This window comes from Coturnix japonica, chromosome 4 (genome assembly GCF_001577835.2).
Source record: "Coturnix japonica isolate 7356 chromosome 4, Coturnix japonica 2.1, whole genome shotgun sequence".
NCBI lineage: Eukaryota > Metazoa > Chordata > Aves > Galliformes > Phasianidae > Coturnix > Coturnix japonica.
In genome coordinates, this window is record NC_029519.1 from 80964443 (window position 1) to 80986674 (window position 22232).

At 45.4% G+C, this 22232-nt stretch overlaps 1 protein-coding gene across 3 annotated transcripts in view; it reads right to left on the bottom strand.

Moving 5' to 3' along the window:
- Positions 1-22232, bottom strand: part of GFRA4 (GDNF family receptor alpha 4) — a 63659-nt gene that overhangs the window by 31532 nt on the left and 9895 nt on the right. Inside the window, exon 1 of one of the 3 annotated variants that reach the window (XM_032444608.1) lies at positions 199-299. The exons of the other annotated variants lie outside the window; for them this stretch is intronic. The gene's annotated coding sequence lies outside the window, so the exon portion shown is untranslated. Of the gene's footprint in view, positions 1-198; positions 300-22232 lie in introns of those variants that run through there. 3 annotated transcript variants of the gene reach the window in all.

A 22232-nucleotide genomic window follows, 5' to 3' on the forward strand; every position in this document is an offset into this window, starting at 1 on the left:
CCACTGCCCAAGGAAGATCTGAGCTCCAGCACTACTACCCCATTCAATAGCAGAAAGGTCCCAATGCAGAAGGCTGGGAACCACCAAAAGACGTGGTGAGCACAGCGCTCTTGGGAAAGGAAGGTTGCTATCCACATGTCAGAGCACAGAAATCATGTCAGAGAGATTACAGCTAGAATGGAATGAGCCCGAGCCTACCTCCAGACTGGATCCATCCATCTCAGGTTGGGTGTTAGGAGAAATTTCTTCTCTAAAAGAGTGGTGACACATTGGTAAAGCTGCCCAGGGAGCTGTGGACTCACTGCCCATGGAGATGTTCTAGAACAGTGGGAGCGTCACTAAGGGACGTGGTTTAGTGGGTAATAATGGTGGTAGGTTGGTGGTTACCCATGGTGACCCCAGAGGCCTTTTCCAGATCACAGAATCACCCGGGTTGGAAGGGACCTCAAGGATCATGTAGCTCCAACCCCCCTGCCTAGCAGGGCCACCAAACATACACATTTACTAGATCAGGTTGCCCAGGGCCCCGTCCAACCTGGTCTTGAACACCTCCAAGGACGGGGCATCCCAACCTTTCGCACTGGCAGCCTGTTCCAGGACCTAACCATCTCCTAGTGAAGAACTTCCCCTAACATCCAACCTAAATCTTCCCTCCTTCAACTTAAAAACATTTCCCCTAGTCCTGCTATTATCAGCCCTTTCGAAGAGTTTACTCCCTCCTGGGAGTAAGTTCCTTCAGGTATTGAAAGGCTGCAATGAGGTCGCCTCGCAACCTTCTCTTCTCCAGGCTGAACAAACCCAACTCCCTCAGCCTGTCCTCGTAGGGGAGGTGCTCCAGCCCCCTGATCATCTTTGTGGCCCTCCTCTGGACCCTTTCCAAAATCTCCATATCTTTTTTGTACTGAGGACTCCACACCTGGACACAGTACTCCAGATGGGGCCTCACAAGAGCAGAGTAGAGAGGGACGATCACCTCCCTATCCAGCCTTAATGATTCCATGATTCTTTGAACAGCAGGGTGCAATCTCAAAGGAGGATCCTGCTGGAAATGCAGATGATGGACAAGTTTAGGATGTCGGTGTGGGTGGAAGCTTGTGTGGTCTCATAATGAGTGGTCAGTGGCTGCTACGGAGCAAATGAGACCAAGGAGAGGCAGCAAATTAGGCAAGGCTCTCGGACCGTAGGAGGCTGATGGTTTTGCAGAGGATGGATGTGACCGTGAGGCAGAACAGAGCTGCTATGCACAGATTAGAAGTGGGTCAGTGTCAGGTTTTTGGAGCAAAAGCCACCAAGGGAACAGAAGAGGGGAAAGGTCTGAAGCTTGGTGGCTCTCCTGTCAGGATCTGCATTACAGCCAGGATGTGTGAGCACCGCTGTTCTGCTGCTGTCAGCAAGAAGTTGATTAAATCCGTCAGTGCTGCATGCATGAGCGAGACAGGGGCCCTTCTGAAAGCCAAAGGACTGTATGATTCACAAGTTCAGAGGCCAGGAGGCTGAGCTGACCTCCTCCATAACACAGCTCAGAGGACTGCATCCGCTTGCAGTGGTAATGGTCCCTGTAATTTCTCTTTGGCTCATGTGTCTTTTCCAAAGAAGCACCCACCCTTCTTTAGAAGACCTCAAGAGACAAAAGAAATCTGTTATTGTGGGTAGTTTGTTCCAATGGTTAATTACTCTTCTTGCAAAAATGTGCTTCTTTTGGCTCCTTTGGTTGCATCTTGGCCAAATCCTTCCCCTGCTTCTTGTTATTGCTTTCTTTGGGAGGTAAAAAAAAGAAAGTAATGCTTTTCAGGTTTTTCCTTCTGTTGAAAAACCTTCTGTTGAAAAACCTTTGTCAAAAAATCTTTGCATCACACACCTCCCTTCTGCAACAAACTTTTATCCTCAAAACCTCCAACTCTGGAATTACAAATCATTGCAGAATCACAAATAATTTCTGCAGCTCTTTACTCCACTGATTTAGTGCTTCAAAATCTGCCCTCAGGTACGTGGAAAGCTCCTGTCTCCACTTCAGTGGCATCCAACCCAGCTCATCTGATCTCCACCAGCACAGAGCTTTCTGTGTCCATGCAGGGCTTCAGCCCTGCAGTCATCACATTCTGAGCAAACCATCAGGATTTCTTGTTCACGATGGCCTCTAAATCCTTCTCCCTCTGCCAAAATATCCTCATTCTGTGAGAAGGGATGGTTTTTTCCTTCCCACCCTAGAAGCCTGACCTTATGTTCAGCTGAAGGAAAGGCTCACTGCATCTGCCTTCCATATGTATCAGCGCTGAGGATCTGTGCCTTCAATTACTCAATACCTCCATGCTACAGATTGTTATCATCTCGATATCAGTATCTTTAATCGTGCAATGAAAGACCGTATCAGAATGGATATGCACCAGGGGAAAAGAATTAAGTAGTATGGGCAGCCTTGGATCTGTCGTGGCCTCCTCCTTTGCTCCCTATAGCCCCCTCTGCTCCCTGTAGCCCCCTCTGCTCCCTGTAGCCCCCTCTGCTCTGCAACCCAACAAACCACGGGACCTCAGCATCTCCTCACACCTCTTGCCCTCCAATCCCTTCCCCACATCTTCCTCTGGATGCTCTCTAATGGTTTTATGTCTAGTTCTGGGCACATGACTATGTCTACCCATGGCTGATTTACCTGGCCAAGGAGGTTTGCTCACATGGCCTGACTGTGCCCAGTCTCAGTGCCTTCAACAGAGATTGCACTGGGGCACAGAGAGCTTCCAGTGCTAAAGGAGCCATTTCAGAAGTGTCTAATTAAATGATTGAAGCTTTTATATCCTTGGGGGGCTTTTGATCATTACAACCTGGTTTTGACTCCATTTGGACCTGGATCTGCTTTCTTTCATGATGCTTCTGTCTCACACCACAGACATCAAAGACATCCCCTCTGAAATGCTCATTTCACAAGCAGCCAATTCTAGTTTTTCTGCGGGTCTTGAGGGGCATTTTCCTGCGGACAGACTAAGTAGGAAGAATGTTAAACTTCTTTCCTAGCCTGTTTAGATCTTCTGGGCTCAGCAAACATTGGCTTCAAGTGTCCTGTATCTCCTGCAAGTCCAGCTAATGGTTGGCACCCAGGTATTGAACTACCTCACCTTTTCACCAGTGATGCAGGATAGTACAAGGAGTCGAACGTAATACTGCACATAAATTCAAGGTCACACTGGAAAGGGCCTTGAGCACCTGATGGAGCTGTGGATGTTCCTGTTCATTGCAGAGGAGTTGGACCAGACAGTCTTAAGGGTCCCTTCCAACTCAAACCATTCCATGATAACCCATTCCCACTGGCCAGAGGAAACTAAAAATCAGTTTTAAGATCACTGAGTTGCCTTAAAGACTGATTTTCCAAGCTAAAGTCTTGGGATTTTAGGCAGATTGCAAACTTAAGTTGTTCACCAGCTCCAGGTCCTGAACTGGGATCTATTCCTCTCTATCCACCTCCAGCTCTGTCCAATAGTCCCTCTATAGATCAACTGTTTCAGGGGGGAATTTTGTGCTAATTTTTTGCTGCTTGTGCATTCCCAGCTTCTTGTAATGCCAAAAAATTCCCAATTCCATGAGAGGAGGAGCCAGGATGAGTCTGATTCAGACCGCTCTCCTGAAGCTGTGCTGATTTACACCAGCCCAGGGGAACACCACTATAATTCTCCTCTCCTTTGAGTGAGTAGCCACAATGACAACAGACTGAATAGATGACAAAATAAAACAGCTCGTGAATCTAGAACATGCAGCTGGAATTTCCCCAGCGGAGTCACAGTGTGAAACATCCAAAACAAGCCCATGAAATATGAATTAATGTAAGGACAAGGTTTTAATCGCAGTTACACAACTTTAAAGCTGCAGTAATTCCACAGAGCTCAGCCTGGTGACTCTGGATTTTTGCTTAATGTAGCAGATGCCTCTGGTATACAAAGAACAGACATCATTGGTCTCATTTTGCTGGTGTGAATTCTGCAGTGAAGCCAGTAGTGTAGCAAAAGAAGTATTAAAGATAAATAAAAGATTAAAGACGTCTTTCATGGGTTGAGTGATTTGCTGGTGTGACTGATGAGTTCTGTTCCTCTTCATAGAATCACGGTGTCATAGAATCATAGAATGGCTTGGGTTGGAAGGGACCTCAAGGAGATCATCAAGCTCCAATCTCCTCACATCAAGCAGGGCCACCAATGTCCACCCTCCTCTTCCAGTGTCTGTGGCCCTACCAGCAAGGTTACTGCACAGCCTCTGCTCTGAATATTCAGTGATGTCGTTGTGCTGCAAATCAGAAGTAAATGATATGGCAATATGACAACGAAAATCAGGACAGTCAGTTCTTGTCTGCCCCTTATTTACAAAGGGCTGTATCTGGTGGAGTAGCGCAGAGTGAGCTCCTGCTGAGCACTGCAGATGTTTGGCTGCTCTGAGAGCAGAGTGAGCTTTAAGCAGCAGGAAAATTGTGCAGTGAGTGTGTCTGTCACATCCTGCTCTTTGCAGCATCAGAGCCAACTCTTATCAGTCACACAGAGCTCACAGACCACCAAGCCACACTCTACCCTGGTGTCACCACCTTAAGGTCATTGGGAGACTGGGTTTTTATGAGGGCACACAGTGATAGAGCAAGGGGAACAATTTAAAACTAATAGAGGAGAGATTTAGATTAGATGTTGGAGGAAATTCTTTACTTAGAGGGCAATGAGGTCTCAGCAGGAGCCATAGTTGCCCCATCCCTGGAGGTGCTCAAGGCAATGGAGCAGTTACCACTCAATGTAGCCACAGTGAAGGTAGATTTGTACACTTGCTCACTGCAAACTAACTCATATGTCACCAAAAGAACGAACTCAGAATCAGTTGCCTAAGTTCTTCTAGGCTGTACATTACAGTTTTCTTCCTATAGAGACAAAGGGTAGCTCGAGGTAAAGAACAGCATGTGGTGAACCTTTGGTGGGGCAGGTCAAGGTACACCATTGGGAACAGCAATGAAAGGTTTCCCATGATCTAATAATTCATACAAAACCTGGGATGCACATGCTTTGACAATCATAAAACACCTATGGAAATGAGGTGCCCAAATCGCATAAGTGCTTCTGAATATAGAGCTCATTATGTGAAAAACACAGCCGTGCTCAGGTCCAGAAGAACAATAGATCAAGCAGGAAATCAATGGCACTTCTAGTAAATTAAGGAAAATACTGCATTGACTTTACATGTGTATGACTGGGGGAGGGACCCAGGCTAAAAATCTCATTTAGACCAAAAAAGAGGGAGCTTCCTCACATTCTCTAAGCAAGTCTTCAACCTCTTCCCTGTGTTTTACATTGGGCAAGGCTGATTTTGAGGAGGAAATGTCATCCCAAACAGCAAATGCTATAGAAAAATCTGCTGTTTCCAGTAAAGAGTTAATCTGTCTGTATGTTGACACCAGCTCTCATCACTGCTTTCAGTTTTAAGCACATGCTGGGATAGCTTAGGGTCAAAACAAGGCATTTTTTAATTGGAAGTGGAGGTGGAATGGAGATTTAAGGAAAGCTGGAGATGTGGGACACTGTGCTTTCAGTACGGCTTTTTGTCCAGATCAGACTGTTTCCTTTTCCAGTTTGAGGGAGAGGAATGTAGAAGTAAAATGGGCTTGCACAGAGTGGAGAAGCACAGACAAAGAGAAGGATGTTTTTACCTTTAAATTGGAAACCCGAGTGTCCCCAAACCACGATCAATGTGGACTCTGAACTACTGAACTATGGCCATGGTGAGTCCTGTAATCGGGCTCAGTTCTGCTCTGAGTTTCACAGCTGGATTTCCTCTCCCAGCATGCTCTACAGATGCAGTTCAGGATCCAAATCACCTCGTTTTCAGCCAAAAACATTTTCTCTTTTGCCAAAAATTCAGCTTGAGTGTCTCTCTTGCCTCTGGTTTTGTCAATATTTCCCACGGAGGAGAAACAAACTCCAAAGGTTTTGCAACCTGTTCCGCTCAGTTAGAATAAACGCCTGCTCAGTGGGTTTGGTCATAGGGCTGAAGATGCCCCACGGCCAACATCTGAGCAGCCCCATAGCAAACAACTGCCTTGTTTTTGAAGTGAAGCTGCTGAATTGCAAGCTGCCTGGGTGGCCTTTGGATGCAGCCTACAAATGGCTCTTTTGTCAGAGCGACCACACAGGGACACGGCCAAAATGCTCTTTGATTGTAAGGATGCAATAGTGTGAATGCATACTATAGCACATGAAATGCGATGTATGCTGTAAAGCACGTGGAAACCCAACCCTCAGTGCACCCAGTGACTTCAGTGGCTGATCACAGGCTCTGTGCTAAGCAACTACAACTCCTTATCTTGCGTCATATTTACTCCATGATGTCTTGCCCTTTGCAATGGGTGGATGATCCCATCTACCTGCACCTCTTCTCCAGCAGAAAGAACACCATTATGCAAAGAGTTCCCCTCAGCCTGGGCTAAGGGATGGGGCCCAATGATAGCCAGGGATGTCAAACTGAATGAGAAACATGCATTTCTTACGGCAGCCTCAGATATCTGCAGTTATTACCCCACTGTACCCTCAGACCCACTGACAATCACAAGCCAGTGATGGAGGGGGTAAAACTTTCTGTTTTTCAGTGACTCTATCTAGTATAAGAAAAATAAATGTGATGCAAGGCAAGTTGCAGCACAAACTTCAGCATAGAGAATTCCCCCTTTACTACACATCGTTTCCCTCTGCTTGTTAACTAACCTGCAAAAAGCCGGGTACAGAGAGGATACTTTGCTTAGAGAACTGGGTACAGCAGGGCTCCCTGGAAGCAACCTTGCACTCCCTTCCCCCTCTTGGTCATGTGCACTTAGCAAATGTGCTTTTAATCTCATTAATATTGTTTGAAAGAAGCAGTAGTGGATGAATCATCTGATGCAAATGAAAGAGTTTAGGGAATACATGCATTTTCATTAGCCTAACTTCTCCTCCAGCACTAAGTATTAGTATGGAATTAATCCATTAATTCTATTGATTTCTATTAATATTGTGCATTCTATCAGTGCTCGAATCCCCATGGATTCCCAAGCCCTCTCCAACCGTCTATAGGAACTGGCTTGTTTAATCAACACTGCACAACTAATCGAGGCAACTGTTCGGGTCAGGAAGCAAAGAAGAAAATTGTTGCTAATTGAGACTACGGGAGGAATGTGGGGAGGGCATAATTATTACTGCTGGAACGGGGCCATGGATACCAGCAGATGAGCTCTGCTGATGTCGTCAGAAGTGCCACAGAAGTTGTCATAAGCACAATCAGTGGTGACAAGAGCAGGTCGTGTCACTTGGTTGCCTGTTCTTTAGTCCAGCTGGCACTGCACCGGATAGAGTAGGGACAATGGTACCCTAAAATCCAATGGGATCTGCTCAGACATCTTTCTGTCACAGATATTCATGTTCAGATATTCACTTTCAGGGAAAGGGTGGATGTGGCACCAAGGCAGCAAGCTCAACCTTCCACTGAATCTGAACATTGAGTCTATATCCAGTAACATTTCTTGCACCACTCTCCCAGCAATATTTAGTCTCAATTTATTTAGTCTCAAAATGCCTTTTCAAAAAGCTCTCTCTACTTCCCTCATCTTAATCCCTGCCTCATTTTAAGCAGCAACCCAGATCCTCTCTTTTGCATCCTGGCCTAATTATTAAACAACCCTGTCAAAGTATCCAGTTGTTTGCTGATATTTTACTCACAATTAGAACTATGAATGTGCTCCATTAGGTTTCTAATATCCTTTATGCTCAGGCTGACATTTGGGGAGCTATTTTATTACAGCTGGTGCTCTGGGAAATGGGGCTGCAGTAGTTAGCATCAGTAATGGTGTTATTGACCCCAATTTTATGAATGCAGGAAGGTATCTGAATGTTACACCCTCCAGTGTCCAGCAGGTTCTCATTATCCCATACCAGTGTCTGCTTTGGCAGCTGCCACAGTTTGGTAGGATTAGAATCTCACCATGTCCTAATATACAACCTGAACCTCCCCTGGCACAACTTGAGTCCATCACCTCTTGTCCCATGGCTTGGAAGTAGGGGCTGACCCCCATCTCACTCCAACCTCCTTCCAGTGACTTGTAGAGAGACATAAGATCTCCCCCGAGCCTCCTATTCTTCAGACTGACCCATCCCAGTTCTGAAAGACTGCACAGATGTCTCAGCATCCTCGATAACCAGCAGAGAGATTGGGAAGGATCTGTCTGCCTACACAGCGCTACTCCATGCACTTTAAATGCCTTGGGAAGCCATACAGGGTACAGGGATTGTTACATCATCAAGAGCTCCACTTCTTTCTTATAAAGAGAGGAAGCTTTTAAACCCAATTTCCATCCTCCCCCAAAAAATCACAGGAGTAATTTCCTTTTTAACAGCTCAGTCTGCCTCTGGTCCATCACCAAGGGAAGATTCACTGTGCCCCCACCTTGCCATTGCCTCCCCCAGCACACGCACACCCTCCTGCAACAGCAAAGCTCCAGCCTTTGGCTCTGGAAATTAAATCTTATCTCTGCAAACCACTCCAGCCCCACACACCTGGGATCCCATCTCTCCCTCTCATCTGGCTTTAATAACAACATGGTTCCCCCTTGGAAGGGAAAGGACAGAGCCCAGCTTAAAAGGAGCAGTTTAGCTGGCAGCAGTATTACCTTCCTTTGCCCTTTGATTTCTGATTTTTTTTGTTGTTGTTGTTGTCACTCTTGCATTTCTTATTGAGCACCCGGGTTGAATGGCTGAATAAAATCGAACTTCCCAGCTGAGACCACAGATGCTCAGCTGTGCATACCTTAGGGAAAAGAACGTGTGCAGTTTCCATTTGGGCCAATTATTATGCAAGGGAATCTTTCATCCTGGTGGGAAGGTGTATAGGAGGAAGAAAAGCTTGTGATGGTGCCAATTATCTTTAAAAGGAACGCTGGCCATTTGGAAGTGGTGAGCCAGAACTTGGGCAGACTTGAATCAGCAGAGACCCTTCATAAATATGGAGACAAAGAGCTAAACATTCAGCTGGGGAGCTGGGGATGCAGCTGGAGGTGCCCATATTTATTTACATGCTAATGGAATTCTCATTGGTGGACATATTTTGGTGGGGTTCTTCTATAGTGTTTTCACTTTTTGTTTGTTTGTTTGTTTTTATTTTCCCCTGGCCACTGGAAATCAACTGGTTTGCTTAAATTCACATTTCTATGACTTGAACAGGGAACATTTAGGTACTTAGAAAACAATGTGTTTGGGGTAGGAACTGCTGCTTCTATCTCCAGCAAAAGACCTAGGATCATTCTGAACTCTGTAGAAGAAAAATACCAGTGTAACATGCCATGATGCACTGGCTGCCTGTTGGATTTCTAAAGCTTAAGTTGATAAACACTTCTGGGGAAGAAAAACAGCAATATTCCCCATCTGGGACCAAAAATGACAACGATCCTAAGCAAATAACTCCAGAGAGGCTTTTAGAAGTCTCCTTACACCCTGCTCAGTCTCAACCATTCAAGAACCACTGCAGCCATCCTTACACGTATCAAATTCAAGCCCTTGCTAGTGATGTCATGAGCTCCTGGAACTTTTCTTTGCCCTGAGAACATCCATTCCTCCATCTTTCCTTCTCCATCCTTGCAAAGAGCTGAGAGCCCAGTGAGGAGCAGCCCATGCAGCTTGGCAAGGATGGAGTGGGGAAGAGAACAGCATGGGGCTGGCAGATTCAGAGGCAGGTCATTATCTTTGTCCCAAAGGGATGGGTAAAAAGCTTGCCTTTAACTTTGATCAGAGCCTCTAAGATGTGTTCTGAAACCAGGCTTATCAAAGAGCTCTTTAAGTCCTACCCCTCCATCCCTCCTGCTCCAAGTTATTGACTCAGGGCTCCATGCTGTGCAAGCTGCCAAGGACCTCAGGTGGCTGCACTGTTTCTCGCTCCCCACTTATTTAGATATCACATCCCTCCTTATCCCAGCAGAGAGGCTGATATCTTCTCTCTTCCCTCACCTGCCTGATCAGCGTCAGATAGCACCCTGGGCACGAACAGCCTAAGGACTGATCCTGAAAGACACACATCCTGTGCTGACACCCTCCCCCTTTCTGCCTTTTTCCTCTCCCTTCCTCCCTACCCCCTCCCTCTTCTCTGAGCATCTTCTCCTCCTGCTGGGTTCATCTCTCCATCTGTTCTCTGTCCACTTTCCCTCCCTGCCGGGCTGGGAAGCAGCGGGACTGCAGCACAAGGCTGGGTTTGTACTCAAGCCTTGCCTTGCCCCACCTGCATTGCTGAGCCCCCAGCAGCCTCTCTGGAGTGTGGGTGCATTGCTGCTTGCAATTAATTTCTTACAAAGTCAGAGGTATGAAGGAAGAACAAGTCTGGAGAGCTGGTGTTTCTGTGCTGTAGTTTGGGCTTTGCTATTCATGGTCCCCTGTTATTGGATGGATGGCAGATGTGGATCTGACTGTCCTTCGAATTTCGACTGGGTGTGCATAGAAAGCAAGGAGAAAAGCAAAAGGTTGTGGACACCCGTCCTGGTGGGATGAAGCTGAACCATCCCCTGGGGCTATTATAGATGCCTAGGTACAGCCTCTGAGTTAGAAAGTTTCTATGCTGTTAATGTTGAGCTGGGAGCACAGTAAAGTCTCCTGCTGGACTGACCTTTGCTCTGACATCATTAAATCACTCATTGACTCCACAAAGTAGCATTTAACCTCCCCTGACCCAGATTTACGTAGGAACAGCCATTCCAAGGTACATGTCATCCAGCAGTGACCAACAGAATATGCCTAAGGAAGACTATGACAATGGGTCCAGAACATAATATTGCCCTCCAAAACCCCTCAGGCTATGGATGTCCTGATGTCCTGAGCCAGAAATGCTTTCTACATAAGAAGTGACTCTCACAGTATTTGTCATCACAAAATTCATCTATCTTCCCTGTAACCCATGTAAACACCCACCATACCCTGCCACAGCTCACAGAATCATAGAAATATTAAGGTGGAAAAGGCCCCTGAGATCACCAAATCCAACCCCACCATGCCCACTGACCATGTCCCCCAGTGCCACATCCCCATGGTTCTTGAACACCTCCAGGGATGGTGACTCCACCACTTCCCTGGGGAAAGGCCTTTGGAAGACATAGAGTAGACAGGCATCCCCAGATAGACAAGTATCACTGAGTAACATGCAAAAACACTCTTGTAAACAGAATTGTGACCTGGAAATGTGCTTAGCTTCATCAACACCACTGCTGCTTTCAGATACACAACATGCTGCTCACATTAAACCCACACAGATGATCTTTGAGGTCCCTTTTATCCCGAGCCATTCTATGATGATTCATTCATTCTATGATTCATTCGTTCTATGATCGTCTGATCCTGGGGCTGTCCCTGTCAAAAGATTTTCAGGAGGATGAAAGCCCCCCCCAATTTTTGATATAATATAAATATAATGCTGATGGGCATTTGATACAATGTGCAGAGAAATAATGTGTAATGGGGACAGTAAAAGACACCTCAAAGATTTCTAAATAAAGAAAAAAGAATAGGAAAAGCTTCAAAAGGAAACTTGCTTTGTGCCAATGGAACTGTCCCATGCAAAGAAGAGGAAAAGGGGGGGAAAAAAAGAGTCAGGCAATTTAAGTACTTGGCTTTGGTTAGTGGATCTCATCTGCAAAGTTTTGGAAAGATCAACTTAGAAGGGAAAGGAATCAAGAAGCATTTGGATAATAACAGCCCTGAATTCCTGAGCTGCAGTACAGCTACTAAAGGACAGTGTTCGGTATCTGTCTTTCTCTCATGATCAGACCTTCTAGGGGAAAAAGAGTGAAAATGGAAGTGTAAATAGGAGGGAATACATTGCAAATTTTACAATTTTACACGTTGTGATTTTGGATTAGAGGCAAGATTTGCCCAGAACAAACTCTACTTCCCAATGGGACATGGAGACCTGAACTGAAACAGGTGAAAACAACACCAAAAAGCCCATCCCCAGACCCAAACAGCCCCACTGTCAGCATTACATCAGGCACTGGCACGTGGCACATCAACCCCAGACCCTTCTGCCACTCACACTGGGCATCCTGAAGCTGCAGCCCCTGAAGCAGCAGGACTGGCAGCATCGAATGGTTTCCCCTTCTGCTGAATTACAGGAATGCTCCTCTTCCTTTCAAACCCCATCACGTTTCTAGTCTCGGGATGGCTGAGAAAATCTGCATTAAATACACTCTGACAGGCCCCCTGGGCATAACCTTGAAAACAGTGGCTTCTCTCAGCGTTTCTTTGCCATTAAAAGAGTGTGAAGAGTTCCTATTTTTACACCAAGGGATGGTGTTTTCCTTGATGCTCAGAAAAGGGTGGAAGATGCCTGGCCTCTGTGGTGTCCCCCCACACAGCTCATGCCCATCTCCTCCCTTTATTTTCTGTGCTCTGCCTTGATTCATGTTTTCCATCTGGGGGCTGGGTGTAAAATCCCTGCTGTCACCTCATTTGTTTCTCTGCCCAACCCGAAGCTCCCTGAGCTGCTCCTCCCTTGCAATAGCTATAACCATCATTACAGCTCAGTTTGCACACGCAGCACTTGGGTTTTGCATGGATTGCCTCTGCTAACCAAAGTCCCTATCTTTGCTTACAGAGCAGATAAAAACCTCCTTTAGCGGTAGTCTGCAAGGAAATGTGCATGGCAGCACTTCTCAAACAAAGTATTTTCGGAGCCACATGAGGAATACTGCAAATTATTTCAGGCTCAAAGGATAAAATATCCGCACATTAAGGTCTAAACACAAGCAAAGAAAAACCATAAAGCCAGAGGCTCCCGCCTCTGGTCTTGCATTAAAAGATACAGTTCTTATAATCACAGTGCAGTGGGTGAGTCAGAAGAGTGCAAGGTTTCCTTTGCAGTTTGGGGCTTTGATGAGTAGCTACGGGTTGTAAAAGAAAAACTTATGACCTTGTTAAATTTTGCACTGAAATTTTACACGGCTATTTTAATTGATTTGGAATAATCCATCTTCACTCTGTTAGACTGTAAAAGGAAAAAAAAAAAAGCCATTTGTTTCCTTTTGGACTGAGAGACAAGAAGCGTCTGATAAATGTGGTGTTGTATTGAGGGACGTGGTTTAGTGGGGAATTACAGGTGGATGGTTGGGCTGGATGAGCTTGAAGGTCTTTTCCAACCTTTGTGACTCTGTGCTTCTGTGAGTATGGCTGTTTCTGGATAGGATCAGGTTGTATATTAGATTTATTCTCCCAGAGAGTGGTCAGGCATTGAAACAGGCTGGTCAGGGAGGTGGGGGAGTCACTGTCCCTGGAGGTGTCCAAGAACCATAGAGATGTGGCATTGAGGGACATGGTGGGGATGGATTGGGATTGGGGATCATAAAGATCTTTCCCAGCCTTGACAATACTATGGTTCTATGATGGTTCTATGATCTCCCAAACTTTTCTAAAGGCCAGCAATGTACACTCCCATTCACTTTGCTCTGCTACCAACAAGTACACAAAGAACATTTCATCCGTAAACACACGCTCTGAACCTCTTTAAAGGCATGTTTGCATTGGACCAGGGTCACCAGGGCCAACTCTCCATCTCTATGGGGTGCAGGGGGCTCACAGCCTCTGGGAGGCAGGCACAGCTCTGCGAAGGCTGATAATACATCATTACTGCATCCAAATCTGCTTCAGCTGCCAAACACCACCTCAGCACCAAACATAAAGTTTGGACTGAGCTTTCTGCAGCTTTCATGGCTTTATGAGCAACAAAACAACAAGTGTGGCTTAATTAGCATCTCAGATCTCCTTCATTTCTTTTGCCAGTAAGTTTTGGAGTACCCAGCCTTCATCATGAAATTAAAGTATCAAAGACTTGGGAGCCTGCATCTCAGTTTTTATACAGCTGAAGACCAAGGCTCAGACCTTTTAGTCAGACACAGCTGCTATAAAACACTTAACGTTCCCTCTCCCTGCACATGGGTTGTCGTATTCTTTCCCACGCACATCTGAAGCAATCACTTTGGTCCTCTTTCAACATCTCTGAGCTAAGTTTCTCTGAGTTGTCTTGAAATGTAGCTGCTCAGAGCTTCCCCTTCCAAAAACCTGCCTCTTCAGCCATGTTTTCTTGCAGGTTGTTGAAAAATCTCTCAGTGGAGCTCCCAGGCCTCAAAGGGGTTGTGGAAACCACCTCTTCACACTTCATTTGCTTAGGAAATATACTGAATCCTCCCATACTTTGAGGACTTTCAAGGAGGTCTTCCTGGTGGCATGCAGCCAAGAGGAGAAGGCAGCTGGAGAAGCAGTCATCCTGGAAATACCTTGAAAGGAATGAGCACAAGGGAGGGTTTTATGCATCCCAAAGGCAATGGAAGGGTGGTCATTTTTTCTTGCTCACATTCCATTCTGCAAACACTTTTTAGCAGTGGTGCACATCTATACGATGATCATAGAATCATAGAATGGCCTGGGTTGAAAAGAACCACAACGATCATCTGGTTTCAACCCTCCTGCTGTGTGCAGGGTCACCAACCAGCAGACCAGGCTGCCCAGAGCCACATCCAGCCTGGCCTTGAATGCCTGCAGGGATGGGGCATCCACAGCCTCCTTGGGCAACCTGTTCCAGTGCGTCACCACTCTCTGAGTGAAAAACTTCCTCCTAAGATCCAACCTAAACCTCCCCTGCCTCAGTTTAAAACCATTCCCCCTTGTCCTATCACTATCCACCCTTGTAAACAGCAGTACCCTTCAAATACTGGAAGGCCACAATGAGGTCTCCCCAGAGCCTTCTCTTCTTCAGGCTAAACAAGCCCAGTTCCCTCAACCTTTCTTCATAGGAGAGGTGCTCCAGCCTTCTGATCATCTCAGTGCCCCTCCTCCAGACTCGTTCCAAGAGCTCTGTGTTTTTCTTAATTAATGATGTTTCAGAGGAAAAACGATGGCTAAAATTCCTGGGGAATGGAATGGTGGGTATAGAGATTCCAAGAAACACTCAGCTACATTTCTAGAAATACACAGACAAATCAACGGCATGTTATAACAAAAGGATTTTCTATTGCTGTTTGTTTTTGAAGTTTGATCACCTTCAGTAATGACCCTGTAATGCTTTTCTTGCTTCCCTCCTTTGCATTCAAGAGGCAAAATGGGGAATACGAGAGATTCATCTTCCTACACACAGAGGGGATGAGACATTGCTCCACTTTGTCTTTACAACATGAACCTAAGAAAAACCAACAAGGATGGGATGCAATTTTTACCTATATCACTACGATATAGCAATGAATTACTCTGGATGTAAGCTGCAGTGACTCCAGCAGGCACCTGCCCTGTTATTAAGTGTCTGCAAGGAAGAAGAAAAATTGCTGTTATCTTTTGGATATATGTTTTTTTTAATCCTCCCCTGAACCTGTTTTCTGTCATGAGATAGAGGAATTCAGACTTCACAACCAAGGGACAGGGCTGTTGGTACTTGACAAGTATTACAAGGCTCTGAGTGATGTGCTGAGTAGTTAATGAAGCCACGTAGAAAGGCTGACGTATTTGCATTCATGTTAAAAGAAAATAATAATAATAATTTGAGGCTGATGAAAAGTGCTTCTCTGACAGCCCTGGAGAATGTCTCTCATTTACCTGCAGAAGTGAAGCAACCTCTGCTCCTGCTGTGCCACTGCTGTTTCAGTAGGGATAAGCCTGGGTTTGGACATGATTGATCTATGCTGAGGGTGAGCTCCATTCCACATATCTACTGTCTGCAGCCTTGTTTGCAAGGCTCAGTGGCAGTCAGAGCTCCTGTGAGCTGTGTGCCTGGATTTGGGGTGTCTCAGCCCCTTTCCTATCCCCAGCTTCAGTGTATCCACTGCTCCTCATGTGAACCTTCTTTAATTCCTCCCTTTCCTCCTTCCCTCCCTCCCTTTACTACAAGCCTCAGAAACCCTCAGACCAACCTGCCTAGAAAGCTTTCCTTCAGCATTTCTATCCCAGAAGCTTTCTGGGTCACTCTCAAAGAAACAGCTTCCTGCTATCATGGAATCACAGAATTGGAGGGGATAAACATCAGGTTTGAAGTAACAGAAGATCTTCTGGGACCCCAATATTGTAATATACTGCAGCCTGCCCTCAGTTGACTGCACAGCTTCTGTGCTGAGGTCTGCTTAGGAAAGCACTCCAGCAGAGTGTTGGATGGGCTGGAAAACATTTTGAACTGAAGAAGATGCCACTCACTGCATTAGGCTTTGTCAGGACAAGCTTCACTGCTGAGAAAAGCAGGAGGGAAGAAAGCATTAGGGAGAAACAACAAAGAGAAAAGCAAAGAAGAGAACTCGGGACTGGGTAATTTCTGGCCAACGATTGTTTCTAACAAAGTTTGACTCTATTAATTAATTGAGATGTGCCTTGGAGAGCTGTAGCTGCTGCTGATGGAAGTCAGCCAGGAAGAAAAAAAATCTCATTTCTCTGCAAACCTGCTGATTAGACCTGATCTCTGAGGTTCACTCCAGAGGGATGTGGGGGGACAGGTAGCCTTCAGGGCCTGCAACACAGACATTGGTAGCAATTGGCTGTCATGAGCTGCCAAGGGTGGAGAAGGACAGGAAATCAAAGTGGGACCTTATGGGATTGTTGAAATGGACCACAATGATCATCTGGTTTCAACCCACCTGCTATGTGCAGGGTCGCCAACCAGCAGGACAGGCTGCTCAGAGCCACATCCAGCCTGGCCTTGAATGTCTCCAGGGATGGGGCATCCACATTATAGCTTGCACTATGGGTTTTTGTAGGACTTGGGTAATGTGCTGGAAAAGGAAGTTTGTGAATCTTTCCGGCCTAAATGCCAATTATGTACCACTGGGGAGAGGACAAAGTGATCCTTTCCAACTTTGCTTTGCTGTGATGCAGAGAAACTTTGTTCCTTGCTTTGACCACAGCATGAAGGAATCAGCAGGCAGTCTTTGTGCTCTCAGACCTTCCATGAACAAGGTTTCCTGTATTTCTCTATCAACAGCCCTCCCATTGCTACCACAAGGAATGATGGAGGTCGAGAAGCACCCTGCAGCCCCGCTGACCTGACAGCAGTAGCACAACATGAGGCTTAAACATGGTAATATTGACCCAAGGAACAAGAATATCAGTAGGACAGAGTCACATCTGTGTAAGACTTGGTGACTCCTGCTTGCTTTCTCTTGTAATTTTCCCTTCCAGACTCTCAGCACTTTTTACATGTGAGCAGAAGGAAACTCTCATACAGCTGTTCGATTTTCCTATTATTATGTACGTAACTCCTGCAGCTTGGAAATTAGAGGCTGTTTTTAGACCAGATAGAGTGAAAATGCTGCTGACAGCCCTTGTGACTCCTACTGTGCCAGGAGGTGAGAAGATGCTCTACAGAGGTGGGTGCTGTATAGCACAGTGCTCGGATATGCAGGCGTAGGAGGTGTTGAGCCAATGCTGGGATACCCTCATTTACTCCTTCCACTTCTGATACGATTTCAACACACTCAGAAAGAAACCATCCCACTTTTCCACAGCTTCTTCTTCTGCCATAAGAGGAAAATAATCGAGACTGAAACTACTTCCACTAATTGTCTCACTATTTTAAATCTGAAATGCTGCCAGGTTGCTGCCTGGGAATTGTTCAAACAGCTCAAGTTACCCTTCTCTTCTGAAGGCCAGGCTCCTTAGTAGGACTTTTGCATAGTAAGCATTCATCTCAAACCTCAGGAGATATAGTCTGGTCATACAGCCTAGACTGGCTGCTGCCTCAACTCAATCAAATGGTGATTCCCAAGATGTGCTATCTGCCCACTGAAAATTCTGAGGTCAGTAAGGATTATTATATATTTTTTTTAAATAGTTATGGTTGAAAGCAGATACTTTCTTCTAAAAGACAAGTGACTCTTATTGGCTTCAGATGAAGGACTTATTTTTTGCAGAGGAAAGAGGTGAGAGGGAATGTTTTCAAGCAGCTGTGTTAAACCCGAGACAAAGCAAGCTCATAAGCCCCTCTGCTTTCCTCAATTATCAGTGGTCCCACAGTGTTGCCTGGAGGCATTTGACTTTGTCTCCAGCAGATGAGGTTACAATAGCCACAAAAAGAGCAATCTGCAGAGAATTTGTGGTTCTGGGCTCAAATGAAGCAAATTCATACAACAAACAGCAGACCAGACAGGAGAAGATAAAATCTGTCTCTATTGTTTTTTATGGAAAAGCAAGGCACCAAGCATGGGCCCACCCAAGCAAAGTTTTCTGCTCCATATAGCGGTTGGCTGTTGTTTCGATTGTAAATTGGTCTCAGAGTGCCCTCATTGCACTGAGAAATAGATGAGAAATGGTTAACTCCATTGGAAAGCACTGGAAAGAAATGGAAAGGATTTTGGGGGGGGAGGGGAATGAAGGTGAGCCTCTGACTTCTGATGGCAGATTGGGTTGTATCTGTACCACCAAATGAAATTGGTCAGTACCAGACTGGATAACAGCCCTGGTCCTATTGACTATTTCACACCTACCAATGTGTAGCCATTTCATGTCTATATGTGCATAACTTTAGATGTGCACATGTTTGAATGCTACCACGGTCATGGATCCACATGTACGTGCTCACTGCAAGTCTGCCATCCCAATGGGGAACCCGACTTGTACTAAAAATATTTTAGTGTTTGTGCGTAAATTAAAGTATGACTGCAATAATAGCCAAAAGGGAACCCAAAAGAGAACAGAGAAGATTGATTATGTGCATATTTTAAGTGCTTTGTGTCTGTGAATGTTTATTTGAAAAATAAGAGCACTGACACTACAAATAAAAATAATATAGGGAAATACATCTCTTCTATTATTAAATTATAGATTAAAATAGCAAACGTGGGGGAATACAGAAACATATATCTCTTTGTGGAGGCTTTCTATAACAATCAGCATAAAATAACGTAGCGATACCTGACAGCTTAAATAAAGATAGGAGCTGAGGCTCCTATCTACGCATTTATCTCCTCTGATCCAGACAGGGTAAAGAGGCATAAAAAGCTCAGATAATAGCATCTTTTCTGCACACTGCTCCCAAACGATAGGCAGATTTTATACTCGGTTACTCCACATAATGTCAACATTGTTAGAAAACAAAAGCACCATGAAGACTTTATTTATTTATTTCCCCCTTCTCACTCTTTTTCACTCTCTTCTTTCATTTCTGATCATTTACCCTGTGATTCCTGTATAACATGCTATGGGGCAGATGCGTTTCTCTGCGCCTTGAGATCAGGCCCTGGATTTGCAAGGCAGCAGCACATGGGACCATGGGAATGAGCAGTGAGGTTCAGACGGGCGCACACAAATCATGTGCACAGGAGACGAGAAAGCACCAGCCAATTCACTTAAATCCTGTCCCTTCCTCACTTGAAGCTGTCGCTATAACTATTCCAGTTGACAGCTATCGACCATTGCATGCCATGCCATTAACCTCTGCCACCCAACACGTCAGATGACGGAGAATGAGGACTCTGTGTGTCAGATCTGAGTGGAGCAGCACGTGGGAGGTGCAAGCAGAGTCTGAAATGCACATTGGTGCTGCCATTACATCATGAAATCATAGAATCATAGGATATCCCAAGGTGGAAGGAACCCATTAGGATCAACGAGTCCAGCTCCTACAACTGCATGTCCCCTGTTCTCTTGTGTTGCCCAACTAGGAAACATCTTGGGAGGCTTTTCCCTACCCTGGAAGGTTTTGCAGCATGGCATTATCCTCTGAAGATCAGTTTATGTTCCCCAGTTCCCTGCATGTTCCTGAAAGGGGACAGCTCTGAGCATCTGATGGAGCTGGAGGTGTCCCTGTTCACTGAAGGGGAGTGTGAACAAATGGTCTTAAGGGTCTCTTCCAACACAAACCGTTCTATAGTCCCATCATATTAGCATCCACAGTTATGGTACTATATCATAGTTAGCTTCCACAGGACCATCCTTCCCCTTTGGCATTTCTCAGCTGCTTTTACCTTCTAGGAGCAGTCCTGAATCTACAGAAAGCTCTCAGTTTGCCTTCCCTTCCCTCATTAGATTTGTAAACTGCATGAACTACCTTTATGGTAACAAGTATTGGGCTCTAACCAGTCTCACCCAACACTCGTCTTAACCCCTGGAAGTCATTTCTTTGGCCATATGCAGATCTGTGTCATGCTCCCTACTGCTTAGCTGGAAATAAAACAAACAGCAGTATGGAAGGAGTCTCTCAGTGTCACAACAACATTTTTTTCCTCCTAAGACCACAGCACAACATAGCTTCATACCAGACATTATGAAGAAAATAAACTCTGTTCCAGCTGAAACCAGGACACGCATGCACCTTTTCTGCCATGAATTCCACTAACTTCTCCCTCTAGGAGCTTACTCCTTTTTCCACAGCTGATTTCACATCAATCCATGGGACCTGAACATCTTTGGAGACTGCTATCAAACATATATGTATATTTACATAATGATATGCATACATATAGATAGAAATATGTATAAAACCTAGCCGGGGGGCTCAGAAGTTATTTGGGGTGGACAGGCTGATTGATATTTCTACAAGCTTTACTTACTCAGGAAACCACAGGCTGAAGAGCAGCATAATTAACTTGTTTACCTTTGGTTGGACCAACTTGTTGGTTTTTACTAGCCTGAAGGCTTTTCTCTAGGGACACCTATATTTGGCTTGTTGATTTGTTATGAGAAGAAGGAGTTCTTGGCACTTGCATGGAGAGACAGGAAAGAATCTTGGCAGCAGCTACCTGCACTTTTTTCTTTTGGAAAATGCTTCATTTTGAGTCCCAGAATAACAGAAGGTGACAATAAGAATGATTGTCCAAGCCAGTCTTGGAACCAGTCCATCAGGGAGCTGCATCCAAACTCCTGCCTTCACAATCTCCATTTTCAAGGAGGACAGGGCCATATCTGAGGCACTAAAAGAAAGGCTGCTTTACTAAAGAGGAGCAGTAGCCACCTCATCACCTGTTAACAAGATCTGGGGGCTAGCCAAGCCTCTTGGTTGTCCCAGATTCACCCACCACTGAGCCACCATTACACAGCTATGAAGACCTTTGGTCAAGCAGCATCATTTTTCCATGGTACCTTCAGTATGAGTGTAGGATACATGGGGTGGAGGGAGAAGGGGGGTGAAGAAACTTTGGCCAACCTTCTCTTTCAAGTAAATGAGTGGATCTTCACCTGTCTTTATCTAGAAAGTTACATGGTCTCCTTGTTTAGCTCATGGATGCACCTAGGATGTAGAGATCCAACATATAGGTGTACCCTTTAATCCTTATGGCCAAAACCTACAAATATCCTGAGAAACAGTTGCATCAAACTTCACGCTTGGCCCAAACTACAGCCCTTCAATTTCTTTTTCCAGTACAAATGAGAAAGAAAAATAGCTTAGACGTTCTGCTCAGCTTAAAACTTTTTTCTTCCTCTGCTTCACACTGTTGCTCTCTCCCCCCATTCCCTGACTTAAAGTAGTGTGACTAATCCTCTCCCTCCCCTTGCGCTGTTACCTTGAAGGTATTTATAGTGTGTGATCATGTTCTCTCCTGTGTCTTTCTTCCCTTTTCAACTCTGGATAATTCAAGAATCCTCAGACTTCTCTCATGTGCCTTATCTTTCACGAGGTCATGCTAACTGCAATTGCAAGCCAAGGAAAGCTTTGGTGATGGAGAGGACACTTCAGAGTTGATAGAGCTGTGGAGCTTCTAATGGACTCTCTGTGTGCATGCACATCCCTAGTCCCTTGCCAGCACTGTGTGTGTGTGGGTTTGCATGCACCTGCTTGCGTTAGAAATGGGGATTTATCTGTTCCCAATCAAATTAGGCAGCACTATCATTTATTTTATATTATCTCGTGTCATTGACAGTGTTCTGCCTTCTGAGCTGGAAATAGCAGAAAGGAAGATAAATGTGTGAGGCTGAGATTAAGCTTGAAGCACATTTGCCCAACAGCAACTGCAGGATGGGTCTGAGAGATGACCAGTGTCTGGGAGAGAAAGGGTGCTCTAAGATAGGTAATTAAACAACTCGAGATGCTGGTCCAGAACTGCCTCATCCATGCTATTAAAGTCTCTTCCCCTTCAAACAGGGCAGCCACATGCAAACCACCTGCTGCTAATGGGCCTTGGCTCATGCTGGATCCTGACCCGTGCCCAGGAGATGGCTAGTTGGCCCTGGCCAAAACCATTTCAGGGAACATTTGGCAGTTTAATGGGCTTGAAAATCAAAGTTCAGCATCCCCAAAGGCTCCTGGGCACTGTGTGGTTT